At 40.1% G+C, this 21,885-nt stretch overlaps 1 protein-coding gene across 1 annotated transcript in view; it reads left to right on the top strand.

Annotated features, from left to right (window-relative positions):
- LOC103775828 (arginine-glutamic acid dipeptide repeats protein-like) overlaps positions 1 to 21,885 on the top strand; it is a gene marked incomplete at its 3' end in the record, with an annotated part of 81,428 nt that overhangs the window by 9,745 nt on the left and 49,798 nt on the right. The window lies entirely within an intron of this gene.

Genomic DNA, 21,885 nt, shown 5'->3' with positions numbered 1-21,885 from the left:
CCAGGAAGAGACACTAAAAGATCAGACCGGCAATTTGTTTGTTGTCAGCCATATGGGGGGAAGAGAGGCGACTGCATAGCCCCTGCCTGTCAGTGGTCATATTTCTCCAGCTCAAGCCATGTGTTTGCCATCCCCAGTGCATTCCTCTCTCTTTCTACGTTTGTTACTAAACCGTCGTGCCAAACGTATTGCTGTAGTTAGAAGTCTGGTTCCATTACTGACCTTTGTTTTCAAGGATTGTGTAATTTCCCTGTGTTTGGAACACAGGCAAATTCAGGTTTCAACTTCTAGAGCTCACTGAATGTTGCAAATGCTCTTTTTTTTTTGAACATTACTGCTTGGTTAATTAATGATATGTAAATTCTAATATTGGGCTCCTAATGGTATTTAACTGTTCTGGGCAGTGGTGGTGAAGGATTGTGGCATTTAACTTAAAGGACCTGAGACATTGAAATGAAGAGCCCTGCTGCCTGGGGTTTCTGCTAGTTTTGGCTCAGGCAGAGGCATTTCTGGAGAAAATTCAGAATTGCCTGATCATGCCTCTTCACTGGTTGGCAGAAGGCACTAGGACAACAAAGCCCTTTCATTTTAGACACCGGAATGGAGGAATATCCTTTAATTTTGGGACTTAATATCCTTCATTTCTCATATGTAGTTATCCTTTATTTGCCTATCTCAAACTTGTATTCAGGATATGTACATATATATAAACATGTAGGTTGCCTCCCTCCTTCTCAAGTCCTTATATATATGACTCTGTAAAGTCTATAAATAAAATTCTGTCTCCTGAAGAATTGGGGTCTATCTTGATAAACAGTTGGATTCTGTCCCCCACCCCCTTTTTTTTTTAAAAATAAAATAAATCCAGGATGAAACAAACCAGGATGGCTTTGATTTAAAGAAACCTGTTTCAGAGTGCTTGCCTAGACACTTTCTTCGAGTTTCTCACATCCATCATGTGAATTTCTACTGCAGTGCAACTGAATCTACAGACGTACTGAGAGTGCTTGATAAGCGCTACCTCTATATCAAGTTAAAAGTGGTGAATGTGAGACAGGAGTGTACACGTCTGCTGCAGGGAATAGGATACCTGAAGTATGTTTTTTAGCCCACTGATGGAATGGTTGAATATAGAGTGTGTGTTGCTACTGATTATGTGAGCCCAAGTCATCAGGTTGATTGTGACAGTGTAAGAGTTAATGTATGGACTATTCAAACTAGGTGTCTGAAGAGCTCCCCTTAAGTTGTACCTAAATTAAGTGTTTCAGATTTTTTACACATCTGGCATATTGTGTTTTCAGAACTTCTAACACAGAATATCAGAAGGAAAGATAATAAGAGGAAGTACATAATCCACTAAGAAGCTGGGAAACGTGTTTCTATTGGAATTCTGGTTGCTTACAGCAACACTGTGAAGTCTGAGCTTGTGACTGTTGAGTTACGATGACAAGGGGTTGTAAGCAATTCCTTGACAATGGCTTTCAAGGAATATTTTCCCTGTGGAAGCATGGTGCTGTGCAGAGAGCCTAAGGCTTTGTTTCTTGCATGATGCAAATGTTGGCTTGTTAGGTAAAACGTGAAAGGATTCTAATAGTGAAGATGGTTACTACATAAACTGCAGCATTTACACTGATAAAGGTTCATGTTTTTTAAAAATTGAGATGGTGGTGTGTTGGGTTTTTGTTTTGTTTTGTTTTTTTTTTTTTTTCCAAAAGATCTTTAAGTCCCTGTATTGAAGCTCTAATTTTAAAAGCAGCTTTTAGTTTGGTTATATTAATGTAACCCTTCAGAACTAGGGCACATCTGGTGAATATCACAAGCCCAAAGGCGTAATGACTCTGTACCATGTGTTGTAGAAATGCTTCAGCTCCAGTGGGACATCTTACACGAAACAGGATAGTAAGTGAATGCACTCATGGTTAAGGACAGGCAGTGAAGCCCACTAGCTGTGCAGGGAACTTAAGATTTCTTTACCCTGTTTTACCATTGTAGTGACAAAGATTTTTTTGCCTGGTGGTGGTTGTGTGCTTTTTATTTTTGTCCCTGTTTGAGAGTTTGGATTGTCACCAATAAATTCTGTGATGTAACAGATCAGATGGTGAACTTGTCTGAGGTAGCCCTTGGAAGCTGACACATGGATGTTGTCTTGCTGTGGAGAAAGCCAGGGTGTGAATTTGTAGCACACCTATTTCCTGTATGGTTGCTCTTCTCATAGGTGCAGGATGGTGTGAGGATGGCTATCCTTCAGTAAAATAAATTAACCTTGCTAAGTGTGGAAGGATGTTCACAGCAACAATTTTTGCTTGCTATATTTCATTCTAGAGCTTTACAGGGATTTCTTTGTTGTTTCACTGATTTTTCTTTTTTTTTTTTTTTTTAAACTGAATCTATGTAGAAAATCAGCTATCTCCTTTTTTGATTAGTGGCATGATTTTGTCTATAAAAGGTCATGAGCCTAGCCTAACAAAACACATCCCTAAGTTGGGTTCTCAAGGGATCTTTGCAGGTGACAGAACAGCTGAGACAGAATGTAGTTGTTGCTGCAGCTGTGATAATGACTAGAAAAGAAAAAAATGACTGGGTAGGGAAGGAAGTTTGGAGGTGGGCAGAATACAGGCCAAGAAAAATGCTTTCAGGTTATCACTGCCTTGCAAGTTAAAGGGAACAGGGAGGAGGTAAGTGGAAGAATCAAGGTGATGCAGTGTGCCCAGTGAGATAACGTTGTGTATATGTAAGCTAAGGCCTCTTGTGAGACTGGATTTTAGTCAGCTGGCATTGGGGGAGAGGAAGTTGTAGAATAGAGAAGGGCAAGCACTGGATGTGAACCAGTGTTGTGGTGTTTGTGTCTGTTGGCCTCATGAAGTGTATTTTGTTTTGTGAGGAAACCTTGTCAGAGTTTCTATGCGCATGTATTGCCCTCAAGCTGCCAAATGTCAGTAGCTGCAACCATTCCACTGCCTGACAGTACACTTGGAGAGGGCAAATTAGTGACTTCCTGAGCTTGGATGAGTAGATGTGAAGTGGAACGGCTTAATTACAGTTCTGGACTACTGTATGTACCTTGACAAATGAGATACCTTTGATAGGTGTCATGAGGTAATAGTAGATGCTTGGATGCAAAGCAGCCTGAGCAGTAGTGATGGAAATTGGCTGATGGTGTCGAAGTTTATGCAGAAGATCTCTGCAGTCATACAGAGCTAAAAATGTTCCATAAATATGTAATCAGTGGAAAAAAAGGGCCCAATAGCACATTCCCGTGTGCTAAGGATAGGGAGGAGTTAACCTGTTTTTCATGGGCATAAATCTTTTGTGGGTTTAATTAATTAGAAAAGTGATACACAGTTCTCCTTGGTTGCTTGGGTCCACATCAAAACTGTTGTTCAAAATGATGTATTCATATTTTGGCTTTCTGGTAAATGACAGTAATTGTTCGTTATGGTGAGTTTCAAGTGGCTAATGTGAATTCCTACCCAAATATTCTCCTTTTAGCACATTTCCAGTTTCTAGTGTCCATGACATTGCTTTGCACCTGGATTAACTTGTTTTCTTACCTGTATGGCCTCTATTGCTTTGGAGACATCTTAACTGGATGTCATCTTTGTTTCAAATCCTGGCAGGCAGCCAGCAATGCCTTACTTAGATGGAGTATACTAGTGAGTCACTATGTTTGCTTTATCCATAGTAGATGCTGAGTTCTGTTCTGTGCCAGCCATTCCAGAGGGACACTTAGCTGTTTACTCTGTGTGCTGGCTGATAACACTCTGAGAATGAGCCTGGCCAAACTGAGATGGAAGAAAAAAAATCTTGGATGTTGCAGTGTTTTCTAGATCTGAAATCTTGTAGCTTTTTGTATACATTCCCCAGTGAATCCTGAAAAACCTCCTACAAATGAGTGGCTGAACATCATGTAAATGGCTGATTGAGCTGGGATGCTGAGCAGTTGGGTTGAGTGAGCAGAGGGACTGTCCAAATGGAATGAGTAGCCAAGGAAGTGTGGTCACTTGGAAAAGGCAAGTTGTACTTGAACAGATGCAATTCCTGAATCACAGAGGTACTGGTGGTTGTTACATAAAACTGGTTTGGTTTTTTTTCTTACTAAAAAAAGTAAAAAAATCCCCAGAAGCAGCAACTTGAGATTGTAGAGCATTGTAGCATCCGTTCAGCTTATGTCTCCTGAGACATTTGGTTTGCCATGTTATAGATAATGAAAGTATGCAGAGTAAGACTGATACTAATATACGTGCTACATAGCCTTGCTGTGTAGCATAGTTTTCCTGTGATGCCATGATTAAGACAAATCACTGTTTAGTACCTACTTGATTAGCACTAGGACTGGGGTTTTACTGGGATGCTGGGGTGTATGATCTGGTGGTGCTGGTTACGACACTGCTTGTAGCCAAAAGCAGTGAGTCCTGACCTGTGTGATTGTGATGAGCAGGGTAAGACCTAGGGAAGGGTGATAAGTGCATGTACACCTTGGTTGGGCAGCAAAGATGCTTTGATCCTGGCAAAACATCAGTTGTCTGAAATTAGTGAAGGTGGGTACTGTACAGCTCTGTCTTTCATTAGAACAGGATATTATACTGCTGCCACATGGAAGAACATATGCACAGCCATGTGATTCTGGCATATATCACTGAAGTTCTATACATTTGAAGTGCCTGGCTTTTTACCAGCTTGGTTGGTGAAGCTACCAAGACTTCCTGCAGTTTTGGTAATCCTAAGGTAGTCCTGCTAAATAGCTGCTAAGTTTTTCTTCTAAACTAGTCTTTGAGTTAACACACTGTGCTGAGAGAATTCATGAGAAATAGGTTGGGTTTCAAATGATTAACAAAGGGTTTATTTTTTTTCTCTCAGGAGGAGGTTTTACAGCTATAAGTAATGACAGTGCTTCCTTAGGAATGCCCTTTGTGGAGCATAGACAACTAGGAAACATCTTGAACAACTTCTGGATCTTAAAAGATATGAAGCAGGGTATTAGTTGTTTTGAAACATCTAATGAAATTCTAAGACTTGAAATTTTCTGCAGAAATATGAAAGGGTTCGTGGAGAGTCATTCATAGACTAGCAGGTGTTCTTTGTGTCTTCTGGGTTTTGAATAGCAGTTATCAGTCTGAATATGAAAGCAGAACACAGTGACTGTCCTTTAAATATTTGTTTAGCTTTGGGAGGAGCATCTTTGCCTTCTAGCAAGCTGTGTGAATTTTCTGATTTCCATGGTCATTATTGTTAATCAGTCACTTCTTTCCCAGCCTTGCTGTAATTTTATTCTGAGGCTCTGCTTTTGTTGCAGTTATTGCCAAGACTGTTTTTAATACAGCAGACCTTATTTTACAGCAACCTTGTAGAGTCCAGTTGTCAGAAGCAAACAAAGGTAATGACTGTGTTTCTGTCATGTCAAGTGTAATTTGAGAAAGCCCAGTCCTTCCCTGAGGTAAACCTAATGTAGTTTGCTGCATTTCATCTATGATGGGTTGCCTTGGTTTTCTTCACAATTAGAAGAGAAAATACGTTAGTGCTAGCTTCCTAATAGCAAGCTAACCACCAAAGATCTGATTAGTGTCCTGTCCTATTTGGATCTGATTCACAGGCTGTGACCTGGTCATTTTTATTAACTGAATTCAGAATGGTCTTATGTGACTTCCTTTTGTTTTTCTAGCAAAACGTCTATTCAAAGCAGTTAATTTTTATGCAGTTAATTCCCTTATTTATCATCATAAAGCATCTAGCTCCTATTTGTAGATCACACTTGGAATAAATTACATGTTACACAAATGAAATGGTGGCTCTTTCTAAGCTTAGGCTGTTTTTTTAATTTATCCTGCTTGTATGTCCTTTCTTGGAGGTGCAGAAGTTAATTTCCATTATTTTAAAATCTTGTTTTAAAGATTGCGTATATATTGAAAGTCGCCGGCCGAATACCCCGTATTTCATCTGCAGCATTCAAGACTTCAAACTGGTAAGGAAAATTTTCACCTCTCCTCCTTTTCCCTGCCCCACTCTCCAGTCAGATGATGATATTTCTCAGCCTGTATCTTTTCCTGTAGTGCCTTGCTCCTTCTGAGTAAATCTTTAGGTTCTGAAATAGTAGTTCTCTTGCTTTTTAGACAGGGATCTGTACTTGGTGCAGAGTTATTAACTGGGTTGTAGAGTTCAGATTGTGGTTTACATCAAAGTCAGGTTTTGTGACTCACAGAAATAGTAACCTGGAGTTGAGTGTTTTCAGGAAATTGTAGCTCAGTAGGTTAAGTTTTTCCTGGGAAGTTAAATTGGGCTGTGCCTTTAGCTTTCTATAGCACAGCAGTGCAAATGGAGCACTTGGGCTGACTTGTGGTAGCCTGTGCACCTGGGCTGGTCAGCAGGCTGACAGTTGAGGATGCAGAGAGACTACAACAATATGATAACTTTTCAGAAAAAAGTAAAATAACATTTTAAGAATGCTTTAGCACTTGATTCCTTAAAAATGAGAAGCTGGTGACCTGTGCAAGAGCAGATCAGTTGGAGTTGTGGTTTGCTGCTTTTTATCCGAGTTTGTATGTTTAAAAGCTGAACCTCCTTCCTTCCCTGGATGTATAGCTGGTTCTGCAGGGCAGAGGAGGAAGCTGCTGCCTGTTGGACACCTGTACCTGTTTTGGACTTTGCCAGGCTTTGGGTAGTGTAGGCAGGAGAATTTGGTTAAGGTCACTGTTGCTGATGATGGTCTCACTGCTGTTGGTCTGTGGAAGTTCTGAGTATCTAATAAACTGTCCTCCTTATCAATGCATAGTCTACAGGCATAGATCACTGTTGCTATCAGAATCTGTTTGCCAGGCTTTCGTGCTCAAATCTTCCATTTTACACCTTACAAGTTTTTGTGAGACCACAGTGAAGGAGGCTTGCAGACCACCTTCAGTATTGATGTCCATGGTTGTGCTTGGCACTTGAGTGCACTCTGCTTCTCCCCCTCCTACTCCCCCTTTGTTTTTTCTTCCCTTAATGGAGTTACTGGATTGGTAGCTAACAGGTTCTAGCAATGGGTTAAGCCACAGTTGTGCTGCTCCTGCACTTTAGCAGGTGCTTTTGTGTCTGACTGGAATGACAATGTGATAGTTGCCATTCTGGGCAGTACGTTCCTGCTGAGTTGCATTAATTGCTCAGGATATGAACAGCAAAAGCTGAAGCTTCTGTTGGCAGCATTGGTCTTGTACAACACATTAAAGATGCTTGCAAAACTATGTGGGAAGTGTATTGCAGAATGTTTTAGCACCTTCAACTTTTTTTGAGTGATTTCTTTTTTCTGATGTTTTCACCATGCAAAGAATATGACATCAGGGTTGGTGGCAATTTTACATATTTTTTTTTCATATGGAAATAGCGTAATTGTTTTGTTTCCTTTTGCCTGCTTTGAGTTCTTTAATTTCTGTTAGATGATTTGTTTTTTTTCCCTTTAGAGACATCATGCATAAAAGAGACTTGTAAAAATGGCAGAACAAAAATAAAAAACCCTGGTGCTGATTATACTAGCAAAAATGAATCTTCAGTGTGTGTGTCACTGCTGATTTTACTGTTGAGGGAAAAGGAAGATGTAGAGTGGAGAGGACACTTGATTTCTCTTCTAGTGTGAGATACCAACAAGAAAACAGTCTTGTTTTGCCTTCAGCCAAATATGTCAAGTGAGGCAGGGAAGTTAGTCAACAGCTTTGAAATGTTGCCTACTAATTAAGTACCTTATCGTGGTGGCTGTCATAAGCGAATGAAAGTTTTTGGCTGAATGTATGAGTCCTACCCTGGACTTCCTCTTGCTCTAGGTGCAGTTCAGGCATAGCAGTTGGTGGTGTTTTTTTATTGATAAAAACAAAGAATGGAAGCTTGGGTTTAAAGTGATAAAGCAAAGGCTGTCTGAATAAGGTGAATCAGTTCTACTAAAAATTGTACTGGAGGAACAACTCTCTTGCTTCCCTGAAAAGCAGTTGCACTTAAGCAATGGCCATGAAATCCTCATGATGACTGTTTTCTTGCTGCTGATTTCTTTGTGATCTGTCTCTGTTGCTGTGTGTTGCTTCACCTGAGGCAGAGCTGTGATGCTGCAGAGCTTGGCCATTCCCTTGGTGAGCTGTGTTAGTTCTTGTACAGAGCTAAGCTGAGGTTGGGAGGAAGTGCAGCAGATGTGGTTCCCAAGGATTGAGGGCAGCTGGAGGAGTGTAGTTAGCTTTCTGTCTTTCCCCTGGATCAAAAAATCAAAGGCTGCATTAGGGCTGGCTGTGTGGGAAGAAGTCAAGTGATTTGATCAATCCAGCTTAACTGTGTTAGAAGCTGCCACAAGTAACATAGATCCTGTTTGTCTTCAGCATTTCTGTGGTTCTGAATTCCTTCCAGCTTTCTAGGGTTCGTGTCAATAACTTTGTGGAGTTGAGAAGTAAAATACAATGAAGTATGGTATGTTGTGTCTTAGGGAAACTGTCAACAAGAAGCTGGCACAGAAGTAATTGTTGTGTCCTTTCCAGCCTGCCATTGTTTCAGTACTTCCATGGCACGGGCTTCACTAAGTTTCATATTGTCTTTCAAAATTGCTTCCAATAACGTGTTGATGGTCTCATATGTTCTTGTGGAAGAAGGTGAGTAACAGCAGCACCAGTGGTATGACAGGAGCATTTGCTCTGCTATGTCAGCTCCTTGGCATGCTTTTAACAAATGCATGGACTCTTCCTGCAGCTGGGAAAGTGCTTTTGAAAAACATTGATTTAAAACCTGTGGGAGCCTCCTAGAACACTGCTAGGGAATGAAGATGACAGAAGGGACATCACCTGTTCTGCTATTGCTTGTCCTTTTGTACTCTGTGGTGCTTGTCCTGACTCTGGAAAACCATCTGCAGCTCAAACTTGCTATTTGGCATCTATTTCAGACTTGAGAAGGAAAATAAACACTCAGTTTCTGGTCAGACTTCATGGCTTTTGTTATGTGTAATTCTCCATGATATGTAAATACTCATCACAGCAAGCACAAATACACTTTGCTTTGTACACTTTTACTTTCCCTTGCCACAAAATGACAATGGATGTGAATAGCACCTCTAAATTCAATTTCTTTCTGGTTTAGTAGTATTTTTAGAATTCAAGGAAGGTCAGTGTTTGTTTAGGACCCAAACAAAGGGTTGGGAGTCAGGAGCGAGGCAACAGTGAGTATTTTTAAGGCACAGTGTCTTAGATCTCTTCTGTTATTTTCATCTATCTAAACTTTGCTTAAAAAAAGCAGGTGGATGGTATGCAGAAAGTAGGGGTGAACAAAACCTCACACTTTTCAGCTGCTGGCTGCATGCTGACATCTGAGTACTGGGTTCAAAGACCAGCTGCCTCTTGTAGGAGCCTCTGAAGTTCTGAATTTGGTACCATTGGCCACTAGCTGGGATTCACTAAATTGATAATTTTATTTATGGGATGAATTTTCTCAGACTTCCTCTTTGCATTCATTCTGTGTGACAAATGCTCTAGAATTGATTACCAGGCTCTGTCAGGTGCTTGGCTAGGGAGGCACAGCTTTTTCCTGGCAGTTGGTAGTCCTTGGACAAACCATCTTAGTGGTGGTTGCAAGTTATTCTATAGGAGGTTCATAAATCTTCAGGCAGTCAGCAGAATTTAGCATAAAGGGAGTTTTGTTGATGATTCTTTAAAGGCAAGTGCCCTGCTTCCAAACCCACTGTAGCCTGATGTGAGCCAGATCTAGCTGGCAAAGCTTTGTCTGTGCAGAGATGTTAAATTCCAGAGAAGCACAGATCTAGTACAGTGCAGTAATAGAGCTGCTGGGTGAAAAAAAATGCAGGTTTTGAAATAGTGGCATGATGTTAACTACTTTTGCTGTACCAGATGTCTTCACTAATAGACTTCTTATATTTGTTAATTTGATTTTTATTAAGATAGCAGTGATGGCTCTGTAATTTGTTTCTCCCTGGAAGTATTCGGTGCCTAGGGTTGTCCACTGATGACAACAGAACTCTCCAGAGCTAAGAATGAGTGTATTTTAATTATAAACCTGAACATTGCACTATATATTTTAGTGGAAAACTTAATTTCTGCAACAGTAGATAGTAACCTGGTTAGTTAACCCTTTTTTTTTTTGTTGAAACATCAGGATTTTGTGGGAAATAATTGAAAGATGGGAATGGGAAATGTTTCCTGTGAATCTTGTCTTGCCTAGAGAAGGATGCACGTTTTTCCAGTTGTTGACAGAGGCATTAGCTTCAATGAAAATTACACAGCACTAGGGCAGAACTGTTCCCCAAAGCCAGGATGGTGCATGGGGCTTGGGAGTGAATGTTAGTTCCATTGGAATGGAGTGTTGTGTTGTACTGCAGCTTGCAGTAGAGTTTCAGTGCACTTGTTTCTCCCCACTAGCAAATCAAGAAGTGCTTTGGTCCAAGCTGGTGTTCTCTCCAGGTAGTAGTTTTGTGGTGAAGTGCCAGATTGAAGACAAAACTAAAGACAAATGTTTCAGTAGCTCTCATGCTAATGTGTTAGTTGCTTGTCATGGTTTTGTTTTTGTTGGGAGTCCTGCAGAACGTTGAGGAGCAAGTTCTTTGGAAAGCTGTTTTATTTTTGCCCTCAAACACTGAAGTGTTTACTAGAGTGGTGAATGTTCACTGTTATAAGTACAGGGTTTTTTTCTTCTCCTTAAAGAAAATAATGGGGTGGAGGGTCATGCAAATGGGTGTAATATGCTTTAAGTGATTTTTGCCTTGTTCACTTCTCTTTACTAGTTTTGGATTATTGAATTTAACACATTTTAAAAATAAAGTTGCCATAGCATATCAGAAGAGTATGAGGTGGCTGTACTTTAACAACAAACACAGCCCAAAAACTACACAAAACCAATTCATTAGACTTTTTTAAAATCCCACTGATTTGGGTATTTTGTACTGTTTGTGACTCAGTATGGGTTTTTATTTTTTAAACCTCTCCTTAGTGCTACTTCATTTTGCTCTGGATTAATACTATCCTCTTTCAGGATTCAAGACCAGATGATCCTTGAGGACTTTGATTAGGAACAAACTGTAGTGAAGCAATGTTTAAACCTGTGTTTGGCTTTATTACCTTACATATTTTTACTGGTGGTCAGTTCCTTCTCTTTCATGGGTGGTACCCAATCTTAGCTCTCAGTAACTTTGTACTGCGTGCTCTCCCTCCTTCCAAGCAGAAGCATATCAGGGCAGCTGAACAAGTGGTTGGGTTTAAGTGGTTTTCTGTAAATCTGGATTATTCAAGGTTATGATTAGCTTTAGAGTGACTTTTCTAACCTTTTGTTCCTTGGCCAACACTTCTTAAGCCTGTTACCCCCCTTATGATGTCACTTACCTTAAGAATATTTTATTTTTTACTTCAAGAATATTTTTTATTTAAGCAAAATATATTTGGGAAGCTGGAACATGTGGATAAAGCTTGTAGAGGGGCATAACAATGTGGCTTTAATACTTCATTGACATAACTGTTTGAACAACTCTAAGGAGAAAAATGTTTTGTAGAGTAGTAAAATTGGCACCCATTAGCATTTAATTCAGGATTTGCTTACTCTCTTGTCTTTTTTTCTGGAAAATTTTTACTGTTTAGGTTTTAAATTACATGGGCAAGTCAATAAAATGGAAACAATGCTTAGGTGCAGGTTTTTAAAGTATCTTTCCCACATCAGTCTGAGTTTTTCTGTGAGAAAATAGGGTTGTTTACACCAAGAGGTGTCTCCTGTACATCCATCTGCTGCTTTTCATTTAATTCTGCAGTGCTACCTCTGCATTTCTAACAGTGCAGTTGTTCCAACAGCAGCGTGCTGCTGTCATAAACACAAATCTCCTGCTCATCACACAGCTATGGAAGCATACTTTGTTCACTTTAATTTGCATGAGTCAAAAATCTTCAAATCTACTGACTTCATAAAGTGTTTCTTAAATATTCCTTGCTGCTACAAATCCATTGATCAAAGCATGCAGAGCAGAACAGTGATGACTGAGTTGTATTGTAGTTGGCAATGAAGAGGAAGTGAGGAGGGATGAGTTATTTGGAGACCTAAAATTTTGAACTTTAATGGTTCTGAAATAAGTAGCTGGGAATCAAATGTTGCTTCATCCCCCCAGATGCTGGTTTTCCAGACCTGATGCTATCTTTGCTCATTTCATGCAGTCCTTCAGAAGTCAGCCTGACTTCAGTTTCTTAGCCTGTTATTGCTGTCTCTGAATTGAAGTCTAAACTCTGCTAAGAATAAATCAAACCTGACCAAAATCACTTTGATCTCCTCATTCCGAGTTTCTGGCAAAATAATAGTATCTGGAATTTCTTGAGGAAATAGCTCAGGATCTGCTCAGCCAGTCAGGTTTCTCTTTCACATACCTTTACTTTTGCTGCTTCATTTCATTCCAAAATAGAGAACAAATATTTATTTATTTTAAATTGAAGAATATTACATTTTGTAAACAGAAATTCTCACTGAATTTATTTTTGGATCAGGCCATTTGAGGAAACTGATTTGGGTTCTCATCAGACTGATGATACAGCTTCATAGTTATTTTTTTTTAATTAAATAGTGGTATTTAATGGTTTTCTGTTGTAGTTTAAACCATGACGTGTTCTTTGCTTTTTAATCAGTGTATTGGAAACAGTGAAGTTTCTCTTTATCTCTTCCCTAAGAGCTAACAAGCCCTAAAATTCGGTCCATTCTCTTTATCTTAATTAAAATGTTGATTGTGATTACTTCCAGATGATGAAAATACATGATTAAAACTCAGATGACTGACTTGTATGAGAGAATCCAATTAATACAACAGAAACTTGGTTAATGCTTCTGCACAGTGGTCACTGAAGATGGCTTTTGATGCTCGTTTGTGTAGGACCCCAAGGAAATGAAGGGAAGGTTCTTTCTCTCCTGCAGGCTGGGGAGCAAGGAGTTGGTCTGTAGTGCTGGCTAATAGCTTCTGGCTGGTGGGGAATATCGAGGCCAACTGCAGGACTCATCCATAGGGACGTGTAGGTGAGACTAGCTGGAATAAGTTGCCAATTTTGTGCAGCAGCCCCACCAGAGAGACATGATGAGGTGTTCCAGAAATTCTGAGGATGTGATTTATTTGGAAACCTGTGTTGCTGTAAAGCCCCAGATCACCCTGCTGGCTCTTCTGGAGTGGCTTTGCTGAGCTCCTGGTGCTGTGGCCAGGCACTGTCATGGGCCAGGCTCTGCCCTTTGGGAAGATGTGGCAAGGATAACGTGAACTTCCCCATGGCACAGGGTTAGGTAACCACTGGATAACACAGGCACACACCCCCCTCAGTTAGCTAAACCACACCAGCTTTAGGGAGAGCTCTGTGGCACAGTGTGAATCAGAAATCCAACAGGAGTATTCATCTAAGCCCAGCAGAATTTAAGCAGACATTTCTCTGTGTGCAGAGGAGCGTAGATGTGGAGACTTTATACCAGGGTCTTGATCTGTCTAGTGCTGGGAACTGCTTCCTCAGGAGACAGCAGCTGCTTTAATAGGTTGTGAGAGAAAAAAGCCTGCAGTGTTGACTCCAGGATTGTTTTATCCCAATAAAACTGTGCTCCTCACCTTAAATACCCAGCTGTTGGTTTAAATATATGATGCAACAGTAGCAATTGCATTTTAGATATGAATATGTTAATTATGTAATGCATCTAAAACCATGTGTATCCAGCTTTGATTACTTGTCTCAATTTAAATATAAATAGTAGTACAAAGCCATGGCAGTTGGAAATATGTTTATCTATATGCAGACATCAGTAGTAAAATAAGATTATGGAATATTAGTGTTTGGGGAGAAAGGTAAGTTCTGCATTGTGCCTTGTTTCTAAGTTTTATCTTCCATCCCAAGTAAGAGTGTACTGATTTGAAAATGTAGCTAGTCACAGAACATTAGACTTCTGAGTGCACTGAATATCAAGTTCTGCTTAATTTACTGAAACTAAGGTAATTCCAGGCGAACTTAAGTTGAAAGAGAAAAAAGACATATCCAAAGTGAAAGAGAGAGTGGAACTATCATCCAAGAAGTTCATAAGAAGTAGAGGTGAAAAGAGACCTTAAATAAACAACAGCAACCAAACTGAGAGCTTAAAGAAGCACATAGCTGGTGGTAATAGCAGGATAACTGACCATGATCCAGGCTAATTTATACAAATACAATATATCTGGCAAATCTCCCTCTAATCCTGTCATCTAAATCTTTATTGGTTTGAATTTCCAGTGTTTAGTAAATAGTCCAAACTTCCTTTTTAAGGTTTTTGGTTTTTTTTTTTCAGAGACAGAACCCAATCAGCAAATGGGTTTCAGCAGCATGCTTCTGATTGATCATATTTAGACTTAATTTGGTGTCACATTTAAAATGCTAATGGGCTACACTCTGAATCTGAGCATCAGTGAGGAACTTTAAAACAGAAAAATGGTTCATTTGCCACACAAAAGAAAACATTATTAATTGTGATGCAGTTGCCCTTTGTGCCTCTGTGTTTACTTGATTGAAGCATCTTGAGTGTGGTGCTTTCTCCTTGAAGCCTGATCTGAATGGAGTATACAGCTGGATTGCCCCAGGGCCTTGTAACAATTTATAGTCTGGATGGAAAGGCAGAAGTGCATAAAAAGGCAGTTGTGAGATGCCACTAGTGCCCTGTAATAGAAAATCTGTGCATGATGACCTTGCCTGTGCTGGCCTGTGGGACCATTTCACTGTGATCCAAAGGATTATAAAATGGAAAGCATTGCATCTCACGTGGAAAAAAGAGGGAAAATTCAGAAATCTGTTTCTCTAAATTATGCAGTATGTGCTTCCTCTCCTTGGCATTCTTGCTGCATATGGCCTTGTATTTTAGCAAACCTGTTAAAATTACATGTGTTATTCTCTGTGCTTTTACAGGAGCTAGTATTTTTGAATGCAAATATCTGGGTGAGGTTTCTCTAGCCACAAGCGTTTATATATTTAAAACCCTCATTCTGTTTGTAGATGAATTGATGTTCTGTTCCTGAACTGCAGCTGAATTAATTTGTGGGTAATTTTTCCTGGCCAGTTATGAGGCAGCATGACCTTTCCTTTTTGGTGTGGAAAAAATGCTGATTAATATAGATTCTTGCTTCTCCAGATTCATCTCCCCTTACACAGCCAGGAAAAGGCTGAAAGATTTTCTTTCTACTCAAAACCTTTGCTGCAACTGCTGTCCCACGATTGCTCAATCCTGCCTTCAGCAAGGCTAAGTTTGCTATTAAGCTATGGAGCAGATGTGCTAATAAGAGATAGACGAATGAGACGTTTGAAGGAGCTCTGAATTATTTAAAATAAAAAATTTAGTCTGCAAATGAGATTGGCTTTTATGTCTAATGTGAAGCAGATTGAAATGCTGCTGTGATTACGGTGGGGCATGTGTGGGGTGGGAGATTAGTATGAAAATGTGGGTGTAGGGGCTTTGAAGGAAGTGGCGGGGAATGATGAAGAATCAGAGGTGACAGTTTAAGGATTGCATGGCAGGAGCTGCACAGTGATTAAATTCACTGATGCTGTCATTGAGCCGTAAGGCTGAAGATAACATTCTCTCCCTGTGCTGAAAACAAGAATCAATACAAACTCCTTGACAGGGGCTAAATTATTAAATAGTGCCTTTCTTACAATGTTTCATTATCTGGGATTTAGCTCAGCTGGTGATTTGTCAGAAGCACAGGGAGATTTGCTGGGCATTTTGTATTGAAATCAGTCCAGATGCGTATGAATCCATTTTGATAATTCCCTTCCTTTTTCACAGTGTTTTCCCATAGATTTTGTTGTTGTTGTTTCCGTTTGCCCAGATGACACTTTCAATTTCCACACAGATATTAAGCTGTGGTGTGTGGTAGGGTTTGGTTGTGTCACGTACATGTAAAAAAAATTTTTAAAAAATAATTATTTTTGTAGAAGCAGATTGTTCTTCAAGTGCTGAGTTGATTTGCTTGCTTTTGGTGTGTTAAATTAGCAAGGCATTTGAAATATCTTTCAGATGAGAGGTCAAAAATAAAGAGGGATGAGTCTGCTCTATGGATTTAGGGGTATTGGAGTTCCACTGAACTTGGTTCCAAAATACTGCAACGTTCATTTTGTTGTATATCTTCTGAAGGCAGGAGCAGAAACCATCCATTCCAAAGTAGCTAAGCCAGCATATCTTGCATCCCCAAGGTGCACAGGGCTGGGTGAAGATGCAGTGTTCAGACCTGGCCCATGCTAGTCAAGATCTATAATTTCATTCATGGCATCATTTTGCCAAGTAAAGAATATTTACCATTTTTGTGGGGTTTTGGCTTTTAGCTTTTTCTGAGTGGCATTAATAGTGTAATGCACCAATGCCACTAAATTTATACAGATAATATTATGTCACAATTGCATCGTTGCCTTCTGGAAAGGGAAAGAATTATTTGGGGGTTTAAAATAGATGATAGCATTATTAAGATTAGGGATTGAACAGCTGGAATTTAAGACTATCTGTATGTATTTTTAGGGCTCAACTCCAGCTCTTCCTCCATATGGCCCTAAATCTTTACAACTGAAATCCAGACCTTACAATTCAGGGGCTCCATCTGAAAACAAAAACCAAACCAAACTCCACAGAATAATCCACTTTCTTTTTTTTATGAGATTACCCTGTATCTTTTTGCACCACTTGGCATGCAGTAGGCCAGCAACTGGAATGTTCATTGCTGGCTTCATGCCATATGAAAAAATGAAAGGCTGTCTGGAGGCTGTTGAGGATTCACCCCCAACAGAGGCTCTGAGCTCTTTCACTGGCTCCAGCAGGGAGCTGCTGAAGCCCTTCCCGGGCAGCAGGGCTGGTTGAACATCCTGTGGTGCTTGTCTGGGTGTGCACCACGAGATGTGAGGCTCCAGAAGAGAGACCATGGCAGGCGGTGCCCTAGCAGGAGCTGATGGTGCTTGTCAGCTTGTTCTAAATCAGAACCTTGCTCCCATTCATCGTAAAGCTTTTATCTTGAGAGCTGACTATCGATACGAAACAAAAAAGGGAATTTGAAGAGTTGCAGCTGGCCAAAAATAGGATTGACTGTGAAATCCTGTGCTCGCTTTGCAGAATTGCTGTTGTGTTGTTTTTCCTAGTTCTATAAGAAGGGAAGCAGGAGGCACAATGGATGCATGTTCCATTAACAGCACACCTCCCCATCTGACTGAGCCAAGGATGAAAACAGGGAAGCCCAAGAATTTACCACTCGTGGTTGTGGAGTGTAATCAGGTTTGCTTCTCTCATACTGTGTTGTCAAGAATGACATTTGTGAGTAATAATTCATACATGAGAACAACACATTTAATAGCAATGGCTTGATTGTAGATACAGGAACCACAGAATTTATTAACATCCCTCTGTATATTTGACTTGCCCATGTTTTTAATTTTGTTAGGCTCTTTGTCATGGTAGTTTAGCCTTCAGCACTTTTCCTATTCTTTTGTTAAAAATTTTTCTACTGTCATGTTTCTTCCTACTTCCCCAAAGTAAATGTAGCTGTTTCCTGCACCTGGTACTGAGATAATTGACTGCCACATAAATCACTAAGTGACAACTTGAAAATATGGAGAAAAAAAGATTGTTATTTCTGGCTTTTAGGGAAAAAAAAAATATTAAATGGTACATTAGCTGCTTTACATGTAGCAAGAGAAAATGGAGTTAGAATAAATTTAGCCATGTCCTCCAGTGTTGAATAGTGAGGGCATCTGTCATGTTTAATAATGCTTCTGACCTTTAGGATTATTGAAGTTGAAATTTTCTCTCTGGTCATTTGGGGGTACTTGAGCACTGTCAGATTTCTTGTGTCTGTACTAAGTCTCCAAAGATACATAGTTATGCTTCGTGAGCTGGTGAAGATGATTCATTAAAGAAATTTGTTTTCCTGCTTTCAGAATGGTTTTCCTTAAGGAATGTGAAATGTCACTGTGGTCACTAAATTTGTGTCCCATGCCTTACCCTTTGCTGGGCTGCCTTTTGTTGGGAAAGGGCAACCTTGCTGATGAGCTTCACATTACACGTGAAGGTAGTGACAATGCTTCTGTGAAAATAAAATGCTCAGTGTAGCTTGTGGAGGTGTAGAATTAAATAAACATCCCAGTGCAAGCTACTCAATGAAATCTGTGCCAACCATGACTTCAGTGGGGAGTTCTTTTGGGGTTTGTTTCACCACAGTTGTGAAAGAGTCATAATAGCTATGGTGTAGTTATGGTTAAGGTTGGCTTACATGCACAACCATCTTGCTAGGCTTGTTGGAAGTTCTGTCTGGGTGTTTAGAAAAGAATAGTGCATAATATGTAAAATAGCTTTGATTTTTCCATCTGTGTTGGACAAAGTGCAGCTGAGTTGTTGTGTGAGTTCAGTTATGACAAACACCATGGGGAGTGCCTGGCTGAAGTTTTTGTTGTAAGCACTCTCAAATAATGGCACGTGGTGGGAGGTGCAGAGTGTCTGCAGCATTGGCAGTCTTGGGAGAGAAGTCTCTGCCTGAATCTGTGTAGAGATGCAAGTGTAATCAGAAATCTCTGTTCCTTCTTCCTTGCCTCTTATTGAGTTGGTTGGATTCTTTCTTTCTGCCTTCCCTAGTCACCATAAGATTTCAGGACTTAAGGATTTTTAAGGTTATTGGGCCATAAGTGTTTCTCTTCAGTTGTGGGTAGCTTTCATGGCAAGTATTTCTTGCCTTTCTCTTGAACTGCTACTCAAGCAGGTAGCAATTGGCTGTGTCCATAAAAGTCAGCTGTTGTTCCTCTTTATCAAGCACTTGAAAACATGATAGACATTGGGCAACTGGTATGTTCTGAAATGCCAGTTTTCTTGCTGATCATTGCTGATGTGTTGTTTCCTTTGTACCAGCCCTAGTCATGCTGTGTGATTGTTGTGTAGAGCAAGTATCTTCTTGAAGGCAAGGGATTATCTGGTCTGTCTTTGGTAAATTTGAGGTTGGTACGCCACACAGGGTCGATGAGGTGTTGATTTTGTATAGATTAAAAGTACTAGGGAAGATGTCTGTTGTAGCAGGATGCTGGTGAGAGGTACAAAAATGCTGGCGTGTGGAAGGAAAAGGAGTGTAGGTGCTCTGTGAATACCTGGGACATGTTCTGTGTTCAAGGTGCAGGGAGGGCAAAACATCTCCCCTTTTTATACAGCAGAGAGATGGACTGAGCCTCTTAGGAAAATGCTTCAAGTCAGCTCCACCTTGTGACTATCTAACAGAGTTTCAGATCATTTGCAGATTCTTCTTTCTTCTCTACAGAAGGCAGGCTGAGGTCTGTGTGCTGCTGAGGGCTTGTTTAGGGAGCAGAAATGGGGCTTTGGGGCTGGTTAGCTGCCTGTCTGTGGGAGCTGGAGCTTCACGTGCTCTGTGTCCATGAGAACTGGTTCTTTGCCCTGCTTGGGACTTGGAGCAAGTAAACAGTAGGGATGTGATGGATGTGGATTTTTGACTCTGTAGTCACTGAACGCTAATCCATGGAGAATTTGAACTTGTAATTTTGATTAAAGTGATTGATTTTAAATCAGTCTGAGTTCGTTTTGGGCCATTAGAGGGTATTTAAAAGGAAAATAACTCTTTAATTAAATTAGTAGTGCATAAGTATCCTGATCTGCTTTCTAAGCAGAACTTCGGCGGTTTTTTAAATCTTACTCCTTTCAGTGTCTTGTTCTTGGCACACTGTAAGGTTAAAAGCAATGCAGAATTATTAAAACAAACAAACTTGTGCTAAGCAAGTCTTTAAACTTTATTTGAACTTTTTATGTTTGGAAAGTATGCAAGCTGTATTGTTCTGTAAAAGCAATCCTTGTTCCATCCACTGCTGTGCACTGTTAATATACCTCTTGGAAGGGATGTTGTATGAAGTGTTGTGCTGTTGACAAATAAGTTGGGAGAATTCCCATGGATGTCTGATTCAGAGTGGCTTATTTTTCCAATAGCCTACCACCACCAAAGTGCTTGCACTTGCTCTTGTATCTTGTGCATCCTGATCTTGCTGGGAAAGGTTATTAATGTTTCACAGGGAGTGAACATCCCAGGAAGCCTGTCCCATGTTTATGCCTCTTCATGAAATATGTTAAGTATCTAAGAAATGCTAAAGTACCTACAGTGTGGAATATATGCAACATCATCTACATAACAGTGCTTTCATACGCAGAAAAGATTCTTGATTTAAGACCACTTGACAGCTTGCTTTTTTTGGGGAAAAGTTAACTGTGCAGTAGAAACAGCAGTAAAAGTGGCATCTCTGTGTACACAGAAATTTCATTTTTCTTGTGCACAGAAAATGAGGGAATGGTTATGAGGTTTACACATAACCTTGCAGAGAGGAAAGGAGATAGAACATTAATGCTAGGAAGTATTACATTAAAGAAAGGAGTTGTAGCTGTTTACACCCTCCTGGCTGCAAACATGTCTAGAATATTCAATTTTATAGAAAGAATCAAATAATAGAAAAGAATACATATGATTCACTACTGTGAATTAGAAAGACATCATTTATGCTCTGTATCTCCTGTAGTGATTAGTGACCTAAGGCTGTTGAACTTCCTCTTTATGGGTTGTGAAAATGCTGTGACAGTTTTCAAGGGAATTGCTCTCTTTGAGTTAAAAGAGATGAAAATGGGCCTGCTAACAAGGACCAGCTTCAGTAGGTGCTTTCATACTCTTCATGTTGGGGAAAAAAAGGCAATTGCATGCTTTGATATGCCTGAACCTGAGGACCCAGTGAGGCAGAAGGTGCAGAACGTGTAATAGCACACGATGCGCACACCCTGCGTCAGGGAACCCGCAGGAAGGTTATTCCCCTGGATGCTTTTGCTTTTCAGAACGTCTGTTGCTGCAAAGGTTGAGAAAGGTTTTCAAAAAAGGAAGCTATTATTTGATGTGAGTTTTTTTGCTGCTGCTGCGTTGTAGCGTTTCGCATGTTTGTATTACAAAATTGTTCCTAAACCTCAGAGTTTCTGCTCCCCGTGCTGTGCTCGCCATCAAAGATGATTATGGTCGCCCGTGTAGACTGTGATTGAGTGCATTAGCTGAGGCAAATTTGTAAGGAAATATCTGCAAATTGTATACTGATCTCAGATGCTGTTTCTGTGTGCTTTTCTGAGCCCTCAGAACATTCTTTCAATAGAAGCTGTTTGAGTTTCCAAGTAGTTTGGGCCTTTAAGCTAAAATCTTCCCAGTCTGAAGTGCACAATTCCATTAACTGTGGTAAAATATCATCATAAATCTTTCATCTGGAAACTGCAGCTGTCTGGTGCTCTCTGCAGTCTTCCAGTGTAACCTGCTACTTGGTGTAAGTCTGTGTTCTGCATGATCTTCACTCCTGATTAGGAAGGACATGTGGGCAATGGAGCCCATTCAAAGGACATGTTGGCTGTTTGTGATGCTGAAGAGGGCTCACACTGTCCCTGTAGCTGGTGTTTAATATTTGCCTTTTGATGCTGAATATGGAGAGGTGATTGTATCAAGGGTCATATTTGTCAGTAAAGACACTGGGGCAGGAAATAAGCAGCTAGGAGAGGATCTGGAGCATGCCTGCATTTGAAATGCGCTAACTGTGTAGTAAATATTTAAATTAGTGCTAATACTGCGTTATACTAAAGATTAATTTATTACTGTACTCATTGGAAGGCACTTGCAGGCCAAGTGCTATGGTTTATGTTAGTTCAAGTGTTGGAAAATGGATTTATAGGTGTTGCTTGTGCTGGTGCATTAATATTTTATTTCACTTTTCTAAGGCAATAAATACTCAGGTAGCTTCATACCTTTTAGGGTTAGGCTCCCAGTAAGCTAGTGAAAACATAGTGTTTTTTTCATTGCTTATTCTTTCTTTTTTTCCGCCCTCCTCCAGTTCCAGGTGATAACAGGAGGGTCCCTTCCAGCCTGGCAGCATTCTCACA

This window comes from Merops nubicus, unplaced genomic scaffold (genome assembly GCF_000691845.1).
Source record: "Merops nubicus isolate BGI_N331 unplaced genomic scaffold, ASM69184v1 scaffold447, whole genome shotgun sequence".
NCBI classification, from domain to species: domain Eukaryota; kingdom Metazoa; phylum Chordata; class Aves; order Coraciiformes; family Meropidae; genus Merops; species Merops nubicus.
Note: the sequence above shows the minus strand (reverse complement) of the source record. Positions and strands in the feature narration are given on the sequence as shown.